Raw genomic sequence first — 14,480 nt, forward strand, 5'->3', positions numbered from 1 at the left:
CCACCTAAAATGATGACAGAGGTCAGTAATTTGCACCAGAGGTACACTTCAACTGTGAGAGACAGAATGTGAAAAAAAAAAATCCATGAATCCACATGGTAGGATTTGTAAAGAATTTATTCGTAAATTAGGGTGGAAAATAAGTATTTGGTCAATAACAAAAATACAACTCAATACTTTGTAACATAACCTTTGTTGGCAATAACAGAGGTCAAACGTTTACTATAGGTCTTTACCAGGTTTGCACACACAGTAGCTGGTATTTTGGCCCATTCCTCCATGCAGATCTTCTCGAGAGCAGTGATGTTTTGGGGCTGTCGCCGAGCAACATGGACTTTCAACTCCCGCCACAGATTTTCTATGGGGTCGAGGTCTGGAGACTGGCTAGGCCACTCCAGGACTTTCAAATGCTTCTTACGGAGCCACTCCTTTGTTGCCCGGGCGGTGTGTTTTGGATCATTGTCATGTTGGAAGACCCAGCCTCGTTTCATCTTCAAAGTTCTCACTGATGGAAGGAGGTTTTGGCTCAAAATCTCACGATACATGGCCCCATTCATTCTGTCCTTAACACGGATCAGTCGTCCCGTCCCCTTGGCAGAAAAACAGCCCCATAGCATGATGTTTCCACCCCCATGCTTCACAGTAGGTATGGTGTTCTTGGGATGCAACTCAGTATTCTTCTTCCTCCAAACACGACGAGTTGAGTTTATACCAAAAAGTTCTACTTTGGTTTCATCTGACCACATGACATTCTCCCAATCCTCTGCTGTATCATCCATGTGCTCTCTGGCAAACTTCAGACGGGCCTGGACATGCACTGGCTTCAGCAGCGGAACACGTCTGGCACTGCGGGATTTGATTCCCTGCCGTTGTAGTGTGTTACTGATGGTGACCTTTGTTACTTTGGTCCCAGCTCTCTGCAGGTCATTCACCAGGTCCCCCGTGTGGTTCTGGGATCTTTGCTCACCGTTCTCATGATCATTTTGACCCCACGGGATGAGATCTTGCGTGGAGCCCCAGATCGAGGGAGACTATCAGTGGTCTTGTATGTCTTCCATTTTCTGATGATTGCTCCCACAGTTGATTTTTTCACACCAAGCTGCTTGCCTATTGTAGATTCACTCTTCCCAGTCTGGTGCAGGTCTACAATACTTTTCCTGGTGTCCTTCGAAAGCTCTTTGGTCTTGGCCATGGCGGAGTTTGGAGTCTGACTGTTTGAGGCTGTGGACAGGTGTCTTTTATACAGATGATGAGTTCAAACAGGTGCCATTCATACAGGTAACGAGTGGGGGACAGAAAAGCTTCTTACAGAAGACGTTACAGGTCTGTGAGAGCCAGAGATTTTCCTTGTTTGAGGTGACCAAATACTTATTTTCCACCCTAATTTACAAATAAATTCTTTACAAATCCTACCATGTGGATTCATGGATTTTTTTTTCACATTCTGTCTCTCACAGTTGAAGTGTACCTCTGGTGCAAATTACTGACCTCTGTCATCATTTTAAGTGGGGGAACTTGCACAATCGGTGGCTGACTAAATACTTTTTTGCCCCACTGTACTTCAACAGGCAGCACATCAAGGCACAGATGCCAAAATACACCTCGTGTTAAGTTCACAAAATACTAACACTCCAGAATGAGAACCCTTTCAGTAGTGAAAGATAACAATGAATAGTGTGCTTATTCAGACAGGCCATGTAATCAAACTCAGCTGAACCTAAACCAGTCTGCATGAGCCAGTGATCAGCTGTTACCATATAGACTGTGCTACTCAAGCTGCTTTAGACTGGCTAGAGTTGCTGCACATCTGCAAGTGACTTTGCAACCTGTCTCCAGTCTAAATCCTTCATTTCACATTGTTTCTGAATGAAACCCATGTCTGTTGCATTATTTCTATTTATTACCTTCTATGTGCCTTTTTGTTGTCTGTCTATCCTCACATTGCTTCTACTTGTTGTGCTCAGTTTCCTCTGACACAGTTACTGGGTCAGCTTTGCACACTTTTGCTTTGTTGGGACACACAATCATGGACCCACTTTAACTTTTAAATAAAGTTTAAATGAAGAGATGTCCAGACCTTAAAATCATATTAAAATATGGATTGAAAAATGGTCTCTATTATGACAGAGATATTGGCATGAATCTAACAGCCTCCTACAGACATCTCTCACAGGGGATATTTTGCATTTACAGAGGTTAACAGTTAAAATGGCTGCTTTCCATTAGTGTTTTCCACCGCACACCAAATGTAGCACATCAGCGTTCATGTAATTAAACACCAGGTATCTTCATAGTTTAATTCTCTGTGATCGTGGGACGATATCTTATTCATATAGTCTGCTGCTGACTCTGATATGACCTCCACCTCCTCCAACGCTAATAATGTCCTCAGGATGTTACATCACATCCTGTTTTTCACCCCTTAACCAAGCGTTCACACAGTGGGAAGTGTCTGTACAACAGTTTGACTAAAGTTTAGTTGCTGTGTGAAAATTATTAGACAGGGAATGGAAAGGAAAGAGGAGAAAGAGGAGCTGGATGAAATTCATTCCTCAGTTATCTTGCAATATTCATTCTGAAAATAATGTAGTATTTTAATAGTACTATATGTTTTGTTGATAATTGTAACATACATGTTTTGATAACGTTTTATGATCTTTATTATTTTTTAAATTAAAAGGAAGGCCATATCAAAAGGATTAAAGGAGCTGCACTAGATCAGAATCAGAATCAGAATACTTTATTGATCCCTGGGGGAAATTATTTTTTGTTACAGTGCTCCATTTTAAACCAACATTAAGACAAGACAGACAATACGCTAACTAAGAATAGTACAATATATACATATATATACATACATACATACATAAGTCACTTATAAATAAATAGTTGGAAAAGAAACATGTGTAGCTGTAGCAGCAAACAGTGTGTTAAGTGGATGCGTTGTACAGGGAGATGGCCACAGGCAGGAATGATTTCCTGTGTCGTTCAGTGGTGCTTTTCGGTAATCTCAGTCTCTCGCTGAATGAGCTCCTGTGACTGACCAACATGTCATGGAGTGGGTGGGAGGTGTTATCCAACATTGTCTTTATCTTGGACAGCATCCGCCTCTCCGACACCACCTTGAGGGAGTCCAGCTCCATCCCCACAACATTGCTGGCCTTACGGATCAGTTTATTAAGTCTGTTGGCATCTGCGACCCTCAGCCTGCTCCCCCAGCATGCAACAGCATAGAGGATCGCACTGGCCACAACAGACTCATAGAAAATCCTCAGCATTTTCTGGCAGATGTTGAAGGACCTCAGTCGCCTCAAAAAATAGAGACGACTCTGGCCCTTCCTGTAAAGTGCTGTGGTGTTTTTAGCCCAGTCCAGTTTATTGTCAATGTGTACTCCAAGGTATTTATAGTCCTCCACAATGTCAACACTGACCCCCTGGATTGAAACAGGGGTCAAGTGTTTCCTGGTCTTCCTGAAGTCCACGATCAGTTCCTTGGTCTTTGCCACGTTGAGCTGCAGATGATTCTGCTCACACCACGTGACAAAGGAGTCGACCACAGCCCGGTACTCTGTCTCATCATCCCTGCTGATGCATCCAACCACCGCAGAGTCATCAGAAAACTTCTGAAGATGGCAGGTCTCTGTGCAGTGGCTGAAGTCTGTGGTGTAGAGGGTGAAGAGGAAGGGGGAGAGGACAGTCCCCTGTGGTGCCCCTGTGTTGCTAATCACCTTGTCAGACACACACTGTGGGAGACGTACATATTGTGGTCTTCCTGTCAGGTAATCAACAATCCAGGACACCAGAGAAGCATCCACCTGCATCGCTGCTAACTTATCACCCAGGAGGGTCGGCCTGATGGTGTTGAAAGCACTGGAAAAGTCAAAAAACATGACCCTCACAGTGCTCGCCGGCTGGTCCAGATGGGTGTAGACACGATTGAGCAGGTAGATGATGGCGTCCTCTGTTCCGAGACGAGGCTGATAAGCGAACTGAAGGGGATCCAGATGTGGTCTTACTATGGGTCGCAGCTGGTCCAGGATGAGCCTTTCCAGGGTCTTCATGATGTGGGAGGTCAGTGCCACGGGCCTGTAATCCTGGGGGCCACTGGGACGAGGCGTCTTTGGTACAGGGACGAGGCATGATGTCTTCCACATCACCGGGACCCTCTGCAGACTCAGACTCAGCATAAACAGTTTATGAAAGACTCCACACAGCTGGGGGGCACAGGTCTTGAGGACAAGGGGACTCACTCCGTCTGGTCCAGCAGACTTGCCTGAGTGAAGTCTCCTCATTTGCATCTCAACCTGGTATTGAGTGAAGGTGATGGGTGGGGGAGGGGTGTCAGGAATCTCACAGGAGGCAACATGTGAAGAGAGAGGCTGGCACAGTGGTGTGGCTCTGGATTCCAGGCTGACTGCAGGTGAGGTTGTGGGGGTAGGAGCAGACACTGTGGTGTCGAATCTATTGAAAAACAGATTCAACTCGTCGGCTCTATTCTCACCTCCCTCAGCTCCCCTGCTGTTGGTTGGCCTGAATCCAGTGATGGTCTTCATGCCCCTCCACACCTCTCTCATGCTGTTCTGCTGGAGTTTCCACTCCAGCTTCCTCCTGTAATTGTCCTTAGCCTCTCTGATCTTGTCCTTTAGTAACACCTGGATCTTCCTCACCTCCTCTTTGTTGCCCCCTCTGAAAGCCCTCTTCTTGTTGTTGAGGAGGGCTTTGATGTCCTTAGTCACCCACGGCTTGTTATTTGGGTAACAATGAACAGTCTGAGCTGGAACAATGGAGTCGGTGCAGAAAGTTATGTAGCCTGTGATACACTCAGTAAGCCCATTGATGTCCTCGGCGTGAGGCTCACAGAGTGTTTCCCAGTCGGTCACCTCGAAACAGCCCTGTAGTTCCGCTATTGCCTCCTCTGACCACTTCCTAACAGTCCTGGTGGTCACAGGTTCCCTCCTCACAATTGGCACATAGCGGGGGGTGAGGTGAATCAGGTTATGATCTGACCTACCAAGTGGGGGGAGGGAGGAGGAGCTGTATGCATCCTTGACGTTAGCATACAGTAAGTCTAAAGTTTTCTCTCCCCTGGTGGGACAGTCCACATATTGTTTGAATGTTGGTAGTGTATTGTCCAGTGATACATGGTTGAAGTCACCCGAGATCACAATAAAGGCACTCGGGTGCTGAGTCTGTAGCCGAGCTATGGCAGAGTGGATAGTGTCACATGCAGCTGTGGGGTTAGCAGAGGGGGGAACATAGACAGCCACCAAGATGACGTGAGAGAATTCCCTGGGTAAATAATACGGCCTGAGTCCAACAGCACACAGTTCAGTGTCCGGGCAACAAATCCTTTCTTTGATTGTTATGTTGGCAGGGTTACACCACCGGTTGTTAACTAAAACAGCAAGCCCACCTCCTTTACGCTTACCGCTAGCGATGCTGTCCCTGTCCGCCCGAACAGTGTGGAAGCCTTCCACGGAAGCATTCTCATCGGGAATGTCCTGGTGCAGCCATGATTCGGTGAAACACATCAGGCTACACTCTCGGTATTCCCTCTGACTCCGTACCAGTGCTGAGAGCTCGTCGATTTTAATTGCCAACGATCGCACATTTCCCATCACGATAGACGGCAGACACGGTTTAAACCTCCTCCTCGCTTCGAGCCTCCGCTGTCTCACCGTCACCTTTTTTCTTCTCTTCTGTCCTTGACCTCTGCATCCCCGATGTGTTTTCCTCCAAATTTCAGCTGGTACTTCTGCGGGCCTGGCCAGCGAGCCGGCCGGCATCAGGGCGATCAGCTGATCTCTGGAGTAAACAGTCCGTGCGTGTAGGAGATGTGCCGCGGTCCCGTTCCTTGATAAAAGTAACAGTTCCACGGCCACCAGAAGAACAAAAACTCTCTCAATCCACGTGATTGAGTAAGAGATAGAAAACGGAGGAAAATACAAGTCAGAAAAAAAAAAAAAAGAATACGTAAGAAAAAAGAGCTAAACTAAGAGAAAAGCAGGAGCGACTGTAACAGGCTGCACGCTGGTTGGCGCATGCGCACTTATTAGATATTCAGCAGATTATTTCCAAAGAGTTTTTGTCACACATTAAAGCAAGTCATGGTGTTCCACAGGGTTCCATGCTTGGACCCATACTTTTAACTGCAATTATACATGCTTTGCGTCAGAAATACTATAAGAAAACACTGCACACATTTTCACGCCATTGCAGATGACACCCAACTAGAGCAGGGCGATATGACCAAAAATATTTATCACGATATACATTTGAAAAATTGTGATAACGATGTAACTGACGATATAATTGACACTAGACAAAATACTTTACAACTCCACAACTTTATTAGTGAAAAAAAATCAATGTATTTTCACTTAAACAAACAGCTGTTTTATATGTGCATTAAAGTTTTATAAAAAATTTGCAGTGCAAATGCAAATTCCTTGCTGACAGTTTAACCAAAAGGCATTTCCAGTGGAAATTGGCCGACATATCCTCAGCATAACCATGTATAATATCCACAAAACTTAAAAAGAGGTTATACACACACAGTACGGTAATATTATGTTGAAGCACAGTACGTACCACTCCGCGAGGCTCCTGCCTACGATATCCTAATGCTCAGACAATCCATCAAGCGGTGCGGCTTCGTGCCTTAGCAAAGTCGTACTAAAACATTTGACAGATTTTCGAGCGCTGTGTACTAGAGATGGACCGATCCGATATTACGTATCGGTATCGGTCCGATACTGACCTAAATTACTGGATCGGATATCAGAGAAAAATAAAAAATGTAATCCGATCCATTAAATATCACGAAAGCACCTCACAAAACTTGCAACACGCCGTAACTCGCCTCAGAACGTTAGCACGTCGGAGCAGTATGCATCACGTGATAGAGCGGCTGTGGCATGCGGGACCTGTCGGTGGTCTGGATAGCATGTGGAGCTTCGCTAGCAACCCGGCATTTCATCTCCGACAAAGTTATCCCCGAGAGAAGTAAAGCAAGTGTGTAAGTCCATCTCTGAATGTTTGTAAAGCATTCCTGCGTTAAGCTTAACAAACGATATATGGAGCAACTGCCTCTTCTTGCTGCGACTTCAATCATGAAACTGCTTAATGATCAGCTGATCGGCTTTTCTGTCGTGAGTCCGTATCGCTTCTTTGTTTTTGGCCCACTTTGCACCAGAAAGAGGAAACCAGCGGCTGAACAACAGCAGCACGTTTCAGCTTGATAAGCTGTTGTTAGAATTTATTTAATATTACTTTCTACACCAGGATCTTTTTCTACGTAGCTGACGCTGGTAACTGTGCAGGGGCGGATTTAGCAAAGTTTAGCCAGGGGGGCCGATAGGGCATTAACAGGGAAAAGGGGCCACAAAGACATATTTTTCTTTCTTATTCTCATTTAAAATGTCTAGCTTTTGATAAATAATTATCTGACACCCAAAGTTTTAATTTGATGTAAAATGAATAGAAGTCCATTACTGTATATAGTAACTATTAAGTCTAATATATATATATACCTAACTAATATGTAAGCTATAGTACTTTTTCCTTTGGGAAGGTACCATCTGTGCAGTGTGCAATTTTGTTGAAGAAAGATGTTGAATTTATTTAATATTTTAATATATTGAAAAATAATTGATTTCTGTGCATTTTTTTTTCACACTGCATCAAATTAAGGTTGATTACGTCGATTAAGCATCATGAGGTGGAGCGTGAGGGGTGGTTCCCTATTTTTTATTTATTTATTTTTGTTGTTGCTGGGAGTTGGAACCCTATTAGTTAGGTTGCTTAATATTTACGCTAAGTACTCTTTAAAATACCAGCATAGGGAGGATGGTGTAGGTTTGAGTTTCTTAGATTGATCAGTATTGCTGAACTATGAAATATTTTTTTTGCATACAGGTATAACAGAATAGCTTTAGTGTAGTTGTTGTTTTAAACTTGAGTATGAACTTATACAAAATGCAGCAAGATATTTAAAAAAATAGTTATGTTGATTAAAACACACTATATCGGATTCATATCGGTATCGGCAGATATCCAAATTTATGATATCGGTATCGGACATAAAAAAGTAGTATCGTGCCATCTCTACCGTGTACCACATAAAATCATTTCGAGGTCAGTAAACACAACCAGAATTCATACATAAGGCACACGGGATTATAAGGGACAATGTCAATTTTCAGAAAAATCAAAGAATTGATTTTAAGTGTGCCGTATTTTCCAAAAAACACGGTAATAACGACGGCCCGCTAGCATGCTCTACCAAAAATAGTTTTTTGTTGTGTTTCTGACGGACAAAAGCTAAACCAGTTCCACACCACTGAAGTTGCAGCATTTTTGCAAACCAATTCTGGTTCATCCTTTTCATTCAACAATCCGCTTTCGCCCTCCTCATTCTTAGTCGCTGCCATGTGCGTATGAAAACAAAAGCACTGCGCATGCGCGTTTTACCCATATTCTATCGCGATATTTCATTTTCTTATCGTTGCCCAACATTATACCGATATTACCGTGAACGGTATGATATGGCCCAACCCTACACCGAACTCTATTGATCATGGCTGAATATCAAAATGTAGATGGTTGCTGCATTTAGCATGTGAAGTAGCAAGTATCCTTAGGCAAGATAATGAACCCAAGTTTTTCGCAAAGTGTTCATTGGACTGCGAATGGAGTAGAAAAACATGATTTGAATGGGTAAATGGGGCATGTTAAAGTGCTGTTAGTGCTATAAAAGAACCAGTCCATTTAACATCCATTAGGCCAGACTAGAACTATGTTAAAGACATAATGGCCTGGATTACTTGTAATTTTGTTCTTTTAAATTCAGACAAAATGGAGGTTATTGTTCTTGGGCCTAAAAACCTGAAAACCACAATGTCTAATCAGATACTTAGTGTGCCTCCAGCATAACTGAGGAACATGGGAGTAATTTTTGGACAGGACATGTCCTTCAACCAAACATTAAACAAAAGTCTGATGGCAGTAAAGAGAAACATCATGTCTCAGAGTGATGTTGAAAAACTAGTCTACATAATTATTATTTCTAGGCTAGACTTGTAATTATTTCTTATCTGGTTGTAAAGCTCCCTGAAAACTCTTCACTTGATCCATAACAACACCCCATCATATCATAAAGCCCTCATAATACCTTAATATCCCAACAGTACACTTCGCTCTCAGAGTGGAGGGTTATTTGTGATTCCTGACTTTCTAACAGTAGAATGGGAGGCAAAGCTTTCAGCTCTCAGGCCCTCACCTGTGGAACCACCTCCCAGTTCAGATTCAGAAGACACCCTCTCTACCTTTAAGATCGATCGTCAAACTTTCCTTTTTGGAAAAGCTAATAGTTTGGGTTGGATCAGGTGACCATGAACCATCACTTTGTTTTCTTCGTTAAGCTCAGGCTGCTGGGGGGACTTCCCATATTGCAATAAGCATTTCTTCAGTCTTCAGGTGTTTCTTTGCCACTACTGGATGTCTTTAATGTTTGTCTTCTCTCTCCTGTAGTTTGTCTTTTGTCCTGTTTGTTGTCAGTGGTCCTTATGCTCCTCTATTCTCGCTTTGCTTTCCCTTCACTCTGCAACCAGTCACAACAGATGGCTCCTCCTCCTTGAGCCTTGTTTTCTCAGAGCTTTTGTCCAATATGTTCTCATTCCAGGGGCCAATAAGATGCTGTTTTGTCAGAAGCCACCTGTGTACAATATGTCCTTTGGCATAGCTGCCTTGACCCGCCAGCTGCCACAATATGAACCTCAGAGAAATAACAGCTACAAACTGCATCTTTGTCAGCAGGTTAAAGTGATGGAAATGGCCTAAGTAGTGAAATGCTCTGCCAGGAAGCAGAGGTGTGGACTCGAGTCACATGACTTGGACTCGAGTCAGACTCGAGTCATTAATTTTATGACTTTAGACTTGACTTGAAAAAATGTTCTAAGACTTGTGACTTGACTTGGACTTTTACACCAATGACCTGGGACTTGAATTGGACTTGAACCGGTTTACTTGAAAAGACTTGATATTTCACCCCAAATGTAAAATTTAACATGCATATTATATAGAGATTGAAAATGTGACGTCATTCAGGGGTAAAACCGCAAAGGATTCTGGGAACTCGTGGCAAGAGGTACTAGCGCACGCAGGCTTTCAATTGAAATCAGTCACACAGCGATAAAAAGAAACACAAAAATGTCAAGAAGCTGTTGTATTATTAACTGCAATAGCCGGTCGCATGACAGCCACGGGAAGCCGACGGGTAAAGAGATCGGTTGTTATCGGATTACGTCGTTGAAGAGAAATTGTTCGAGCCATGTTTCCGAAGTAACAAAGACGCGACGGGTGGCCTGGATTGCAGCCATTCAAAGATCAAATATAACGTCCCAGAACACTCCAGCTCACAGGTTAGTCTGCTCCAAGCATTTACACGAAGGTCAGTGTTTTTTAGTAGTTAATATGTCATTTTCTTAACATAATTGGTGATATAGGTTACAAGCAAGTCTGGCGCTGAACAGAAATTGTCGCGCTATGCTCCTTTGTTTATTGTGCATAAATAGTGAATTGTCCTGACACAATATTGTGTTTCGCTTCTGTTATTATGGTACATTGACAAAAACATATACTTTTATTCACAGGATAAAACAGTTGTTTTGTATCACTAATTGCCCAGTACGATTACAGCATACAATATTATTGTCACTGCTACATTTCTGTAACGCGTACCAGAAATTATTTCCACTACTAATTAATTACCCTTGAGCTCAAAGGTCCTATTAATAAACGGTTAACGAATGTGTATTTATGACGACGATTTGTGAGACTGGTAAACTTATGATACGCATGATGGTCTTTCTTTCTACACGGTGCATTTCAAGGTCCTGCACCCATCCGTCGGTAAACTGTACCTGGGCTTGTTGCAGTGACCTGAAGTTACTAAACTTCATGAGTGTGTGCACTCACTCCAAGAACCGTATAATTATAAATATGCATATAAATATGCTACGATGAGATAGCTGACTTCATCTAACTAGCAAATGTTGTCCAGGCTACGTTGGTGATGCAGTTTTTTGTAATATGTATGATATTTTTGTCATGCGATTTTAAAGCCGGTCCTACAACCGCATCCAAGAATAACATGCAGCTTATCTCAGAACTGTCGGTGAAAATTATTCTTGGAGCTAGGTTTAATTGAGCTGCATTTTAAAGAGGTGCAATTTCACAATTTGTGTATATTTTCTAAGTTCACTATTTTGTCATGTGTTGAGAAAAACACAGATTTTAAAATTACATGGTCTAATATTTACATTTAGCATATAACTGCAACATGCTTTTTTTTTTTTTTGTTTTTTTTTAAAGACTCGAAAGGACTTGAAATTCAAAATTTCAGACTTGTGACTTTACTTGGACTTTTACACCAGTGACTTGAGACTCGACTCTGACTTGCCTGACATTACTTGAGACTTGACTTGAGACTTGAGGATAAAGACTTGCAAAACAATCACTTGGTCCCACCTCTGCCAGGAAGTCATGTTTTATGTCCTGTGAAGTGCTTGAGTTTTGCGCTTTGGTTTTTTATTTACTTCCTGATTTGTTTAAGTTGCAAGCACCTTTACTACAGATTATTTGGTTTGGTTAAGATATCACAAACAACTTGGTTACCTTTAGGTACTACAAACTACTTGGGTGGCTGGGGCCAGGAGGTAGAGCACTACTGCTGCTCCACTCTGCATGCCAAAGTATCCTTGGGTAAGAAACGAACCCTAAGTTGCTCTCCGACGTATTTAGGTATTGTTTTTGGTTCCTGTGTTGAGTCACAACAACAGGTTAATTGGAAATGAAAGCCACATCAGACCACGTGTGTCCTCGAGATGAAGCATGAATGAAGAAGACTGACTGTTGTTTCCTTTTAAAGTGAAGCTGATTTTTTTCTCCCTGCTGTTGTGCTTGTTGGATCTCTTGGTCTTGAGTGTATAATGTTATTGGGCCTTCACCTTATACCAGAAACATGCTTGATGACTGTTGTGATTTTGAGTGATTTAAGTAAAAAAAAAAAAAAAAAAGGGAAAGCAGCAGTTCCTGTGATAAGAAGGACACACCAAACCTGCGAAGTCCTGTGGTTGAAAACAGTCTAAGAGACTCTGGACATGAAGCAGAGAGAGACTCGACCTTGTCGTTAGCCTTAATGGACAACACTGACAGGCCAAATGGTCCAATCGCTTCCACCGAGCTAAAGAGGTCAGAGGAGAAAAAAGCTTTAACACAAGTCCCTCCCAGCAGCTTCTCCTGACCGATGCTCCTCTTGCTGCTGATGCTCTAACACTGCATTAGTACTCCTTTAATCATTGTTCATATTAATCATCACTGCTACTAATTAACAGCTGATTACCCCTCACGCTGATAAAGCTGGGCAGAGCCGGAGTCAGAACTTAATGGCTGCTTCCATTACAGCTGAGGATGAAAGCGAGGAAGACGGGGAGGCGAGGATGAGTTGTGAGTTGTCATAGAAACTGGAATAGCAGGGAATCCTGTGCTAACCTCACTGTGTCACTCTGTATGTGTGTGCGTGTTTTTAAAAAAGCCTCCTGATCTACATGCTCGCTGTTGCTATGGCAACGGAGTTGAACAATTTTCGCAGATCCCGTTTAAAACATCAACCTGCTGACTCTCTCTCTCCTCCTCCTCTCCTGTCTGTCATGCTTGCTCAGCCATCGCAGCACTAAGCTTAAAGTCTATATGTCCATCCACTCCGAGACACTTCAGCTGCGTTTAAAGAAATAAAAGCTATGGGAACGCAATGATTTTCAGCGTAGGATCGATGTAAGCTGACGGGAGGAGAAGCAGATGGGAGTTCAGAGGCAGTTCAGCTATTTGAAGATGGATTTATGAACTCAGCAGGACCCACTCATGTTTAAAGGACCACACTACTGCTTTCTTTTTAATGCCTGTTCTTAAAAACAACAGACTTGTTTCCCTGAGGTCAAAAAGGCAACTCCTTAAAAGGCTCTTCGACAACACGGTTAAAAAAGCTTAATATAAAAGTTTCATATAAAAACAATTAAACTTTTAAAAACAGACCAATCTCAGTAGGGCAAAAATTACAATCATGGTCATTTAACACCCAGCTTTTGAAAAAAAAAAAAAAGCATATGTGCTGTTCACCACAGGACTAAGAAGCTGATTTGGTTTTATTATTCATATGCTGTCAAGGATTTGGCTGGATTCATAACAACAAGACAAAACCAGAGCAGCATTGTGAGGAGGGAGGCAACAAAATAATTGGTTTGGTTGTTCATAATCGCAGCCGCACATCTCAGGATCAGACCAGACTAGAAATTAAATAACATCTGATGATTTACAGAATTAAGTATGATGTTCATTTTGTAAATTATGACTCTCATTAGATTCAGAAAGGACAATGAAACAGGGCAGCTGGCAAGTCATGACTCATGAGTGTCCTGTCCTGTGGTTTCTCTGTCTAAGTCTCTCCTCTGTCACCTGCTTTCAAAGCTCAGATGGTAACTGTGATTTTAAAGCTTCAAAAATATGATTTCTCGCAGGTGATGTCACAGTGCCCACCTCCATCTTTTATATCCAGTCTGTGCTTGAAAGTACTGATTGAAATGATAAGGAAAGTGTTTAATGAGGTCGTAGATCAGGTGACCTGCCAATGTCCTAACATGGCCATACGCAGACACTGATCCTTGCACCTCAGCAACCTTGACGCTGCAGCTATGGTGATGCTGATCCATTAAAGGTGTTACTAGAAACAAATAATAAAACCATAAGATGGATCTGTTGCGTCCCTCTGCAGCCCCTCATCTCTTTGCAGCTGCAGTGCAAGAGTGTTCAGCTGTTGCTAATTGACCACACCTAGTCAGGTGTGGATAAAGGCAGCCTTTCATGGTGGCTCACTACTCTTAGTGGTACCAGCTATTTTAGCCAACGTTGTTATGTATTAGTCTCCATATTTATTTATGCCGCAGCTTTTGAGCCGGCTCGTAACATAAATGGGGCTCATCCTGGATAGACAAAAAGGTGAAGAGAGGCCAGGCGAGCTGAGTATGGTGTAGTATTGTTCTGGTATTTTTAAAAAAATATTAAGAATCTAATCGTGAGCTGCTGCCAGATCTGCTTTGATGACTACAAATATGATGAAGGCAAAATAGAGAGTATGAACACTTAAATTAATTAAATTAAATCTGAACAAACCTCAATGATATGGTCGAAATGCCAAATTTTCATGGGATTAGTGACAAAATACGAGGCGCTATCTGTTCCTTTGGTGTTGTGTTGGCCAATCATGCAAAGTTTAATTTCATTACATTCCAACTCCACAAACTTTTCCAGCTTGTGGACTTCAACTTTGTGCACATACGCAGTAGTACTTCTGAACACCTGGACACTTAGTGGACATGAAGCAGCTGTTTGGACCTTTTTAGTACCCTCGCACTCCATAAATAGCT

General features: G+C 42.6%; 1 protein-coding gene across 6 annotated transcripts in view; it reads right to left on the reverse strand.

The window, feature by feature from the left end:
- Nucleotides 1-14,480, reverse strand: part of shank3b (SH3 and multiple ankyrin repeat domains 3b) — a 59,482-nt gene that overhangs the window by 29,826 nt on the left and 15,176 nt on the right. The window lies entirely within an intron of this gene.

The sequence above is a fragment of the Rhamphochromis sp. 'chilingali' genome (genome assembly GCF_963969265.1).
Source record: "Rhamphochromis sp. 'chilingali' genome assembly, chromosome: 7".
Classification (NCBI taxonomy): Eukaryota; Metazoa; Chordata; class Actinopteri; order Cichliformes; family Cichlidae; genus Rhamphochromis; species Rhamphochromis sp. 'chilingali'.